At 36.0% G+C, this 4150-nt stretch overlaps 1 non-coding gene across 1 annotated transcript; it reads right to left on the reverse strand.

Moving 5' to 3' along the window:
* Positions 1–3735: 3735 nt before the first annotated feature.
* Positions 3736–3807, reverse strand: TRNAR-CCU (transfer RNA arginine (anticodon CCU)). Its single transcript has one exon. It is a non-coding gene; the product is annotated as a tRNA-Arg (tRNA).
* Between the last annotated feature and the right edge of the window lie 343 nt (positions 3808–4150).

The following is a 4150-nucleotide window of genomic DNA, read 5'->3' on the forward strand; positions in this document are numbered from 1 at the left end:
TACTTCCCTTTCTAGGATGGTGATTATGACGATAATCTCACCTTTTCTCCGTCTCATCCCCAGCTCTCTCTCTCTCTCTCTCTCTCTCTCTCTCTCTCTCTCTCTCTCTCTCTCTCTCTCTCTCTCTCTCTCTCCTTCCCCAACCCTTGTAACAATAACGCATTGCTAAAAGATAAAGAAGGCACTTTTTAGAAAACAACAAACTGAATCCAGTCTAGCAAACAATACAGTGTGATAATTGCCCGAGTACACTTAAAAAGATATAATGTAATTGCAATAATATATTAACCTATTTTGTTAAAGTCATGACTCACCCTCGCGATTTCATTACTATGCTGTTTTTGTGTGTGTGTTTTTTTTTTTTTTGCTTTGTTTTTTGTTTTTAACATTGCACAGATCTAGCGGAGCATTTCGGCCATTGATCCCAACATTTATAAACCTTAGTGGAAGCGCAGTAGTATTCTAATTCATGTATACATTACACTCTGATAAATGCACTATGCACGGCAAAGACACACACACACACACACACACACAAACGCTCGCGCGCGCCCACACACACACACGCACACACACACACACACACACACACACACACACACACACACACACACACACACATATATATATATATATATATATATATATATATATATATATATATATATATATGTATGTGTGTGTGTGTGTGTGTGTGTGTGTGTGTGTGTGTATGTATGTATATGTATATATTTATGTATTTATTCACCGGATAAGACTACCCACAAAATATAGCAGCTCTATTTCCCCCCAAAATACTAAGACACTTTTCTTCGGAAATGAGTAAAGTAACCAGCCTGATCCAACTTGAAAGAACCTAGAAGTCAAATCACTGATACAGTCATCATTTCTACATCACATAAGCTTAATAAACTTTCAGTAGGAAATAATTGTTGTAACTGCGAGATGGAAATTTGTGTCTTTTAAGATTCTGGGACTGGTCAGTAACGCCGATTTTTTTGGCGAAATATCGGTTCTGATTTGTGCCGCGTGATTTGTAATGGCTGTGAGTACATTTACATGAAGAGAGATTAGAACAAGTATTCGCCAAAAGTATTCATTATGTTATAACCAAGCGTGTGGGTGATCGCAGTGTTATCGCTACCATTCGCAAGATATTAGCCAATTGGCGATCACCCACACGCTTGGTTATAACATAATGGATACTTTTGGCGAATACTTGTTCTAACTTCCCTCTTCATACTAACTCAAAACAACTTTATATTATGAACGAATCTGACGAGGTAAGGTTCGGTATCGCTCATATGTTCTTATTCCTATCATGTCACGAGTACTTGATTTTTTTTTTTATTTTATTTTTTTATATGACAACACTCGTGCACGTGTGATAGTTTTTTTTCACATGGGCGCAAGGACGCAAGGTCTATATAAGTACAGACCTTGCGTGTGAGTGTGTGCGAGTGATTTAGAGATGTGCAACCAGGCGTCTTCCGAAGCCAGTGACCGGCAGGGAGTATCTGCAGGAATCCCGTGGGCCGCCATCCGCCTCCGAGACGCGGAGGTGAATCGCGGACCGAACGCTCATCCCGAAGTAGCCCCCCACTTCCACCCCAGCCCGGAACCCCCCAAGGCATCCCAGAGGAATAAAGAGGGAGAATTTAAGATAAAACTGAGAATAAAGAGAAGGCGGGGGCGAAGAAGGATAAGAAGTGGGAGAGAGAGAAAAAATGAAATAGGAAAAAAAGGAAAAAAAAATAGAGAGAGAAAAAAGAAACAGAGGATAACGAAGGAAAAGGGTAATTAGAGGAAGGGGAGAAATAAAGTAAGAGGGAAATAGATAGAAATGTTTTTATAAGAGTAAGAAAAATAAGAAAAAAAGATAGATAAAAAGAAAAAAGTGAGTAAAATATATGTGTCGTTTTATATATATGAGCGCATGTGCGCATGTATGTGTGTGTGTGCGTGTGTGTGTGTGTGCATGTATGACTCTGTGTGTGAGTGTGTTTATGTGTGAATGTAAGTGTGCGCGCGCGTGTGTGTATGTGCGTATGCGTGAGTGTGTGTCTGTGTGTGTGTATGATCGATATGCGTCAGACGAATCTCTAAGGATGTTTACGAATGTGACTCTCCTCGCTCCCCCCTCTCCCCCCCCCCGCTCTCCGCCTCCTCTTTCCCGACTTTTACCGTCTTTCTGTCTCTTCCTCTTTCCTTTGCCTCTTCCTTCTTTCCTTTGCTTTCTTTTTTTTACGCTGGTTTCACTCTTTCTATTTTGTTTTTGTTCTATATTTCTGTTCATTTATTAATCTCTCTCTCTCTCTTCCTCTCCCTTCCTCTCTTCTCTTTACATTTCTCAAATTTGCAACTGGATTTGAAATGGGTGTTCTTGCCTGTGATATCTTTAATGTTAATATTTTTTTTTTTTTTTTTTTTGTGATAGCTCCCGATTTCTTAACCAAATTAACATTACCAATGTGAGAAAGAGAGAGGGAAGGAGAGAGAGAGAGAGAGAGAGAGAGAGAGAGAGAGAGAGAGAGAGAGAGAGAGAGAGAGAGAGAGAGAGAGAGAGAGAGAGAGAGAGAGAGAGAGAGAGAGAGAGAGAGAGAGAGAGAGAGAAAGAAAGAAAGGGATAGATAGATAGATAGATAGATAGAGAGAGAGAGAGAGAGAGAGAGAGAGAGAGAGCTACAAAGAGGCAGAGAGAGAGTGAGATAGAGATAGATAGATAGAGAGAGATAGAGAGATAGATAGAAAGAGAGAGAGAGAAAGGCAGGGACAGACAAAACATGAATGAATGATAAATGGTTACATAAATCCTTGTTATTAATGAAATTTTCTAAGGAATTGATCACAAATAAAAAGGAAATAAAAAAGGCTATTTTGAAAGTTAATATTAGGAGAGAGAGAGATAAATAAACGTAAGGTATATATATATATATATACATATTATATATATATATATATATGTATATATATATGTATATATATGTATATATATATATATGTATGTATGTATGCATATAGATGTATATGTATATATAGGAATATATATATATATATATATATATATATATATATATATATATATATATATATATACATACATACATACATATATATATATATATATATATATATATATATATATATATATATATATATATATATATATATATAGTTGTAATATTTCACACCTTGGTAGCTGTACAGTCTGGTTCGTCTACTTGTATTTGTATTTATATTTCATGACACTGTGAACTACAGTGACAACAAACCTTTCAAAATATATAGGTAATTAACAAGCTACTCTAAAAAGGAAATCATTCTTCTCTCCTATGAAATCGTGTTTCTTATCTAAAGTAGGCAAAGTGGAACGAAGATAACACTAAGCAAGATAATAAAAACAAAATTTGCTTCTTTTTTTGCCTCTTTCCTTCCTTCCAGCTTTCCTACTCCGTCTTGATTTTTGTTTCTTTCTCTTCATCACTAGTTCGTCCTCTTCTTCCTCCTCCTAGTCTTTGCTTTTCATATTAATAATATGACAACAAACTTGTGAAAACGCGCACAAACACTAACAAACAACCAAGGAAATCAAAAAATCCAAAATCAAACATAATTTCTTCATGCTCCTTCTTATTGTAAACACCGGGGAAAGAAAAAGAAAGTAAAAATATATATGGAACGGAAGGTAAATAGATAGAAATACAAACAAAAATTCATGCTAAAAGTTATTGAAGTAGTATCCGTCGGGGATCGAACCCGAGTCTGTCGCGTAGGAGGCGACCGCGCTTACCACTGCACCACAGAAACATTTAATATAGGTAATGATTTTACTAAATATATATTGTAGCTTTTACGAGAACTCATATTACACTTATGAATGTTGCGCACGCGCACGCGTGTGTGTGCTTTCACTAAAAGAGTAAGATGTATTAAACATCATTGTATGCTTACCATTCCACTAAATTATATCCAGTTGTAGAAGAATGAAAGAAGTTACCAGCCTCTTTTAAATACCTCTTTTCTTGGCTCCTTCAAATAACTACTTTCCGAAAATATTCAGTTAAAATAAAATCTACCTATCTTCCTTCTTATCTCGACTAAGTATTGATTAAGATTAAGAGAGAGAATATATATATATATATATATTTTT

Source organism: Penaeus vannamei, chromosome 10, assembly GCF_042767895.1.
Source record: "Penaeus vannamei isolate JL-2024 chromosome 10, ASM4276789v1, whole genome shotgun sequence".
NCBI classification, from domain to species: Eukaryota; Metazoa; Arthropoda; class Malacostraca; order Decapoda; family Penaeidae; genus Penaeus; species Penaeus vannamei.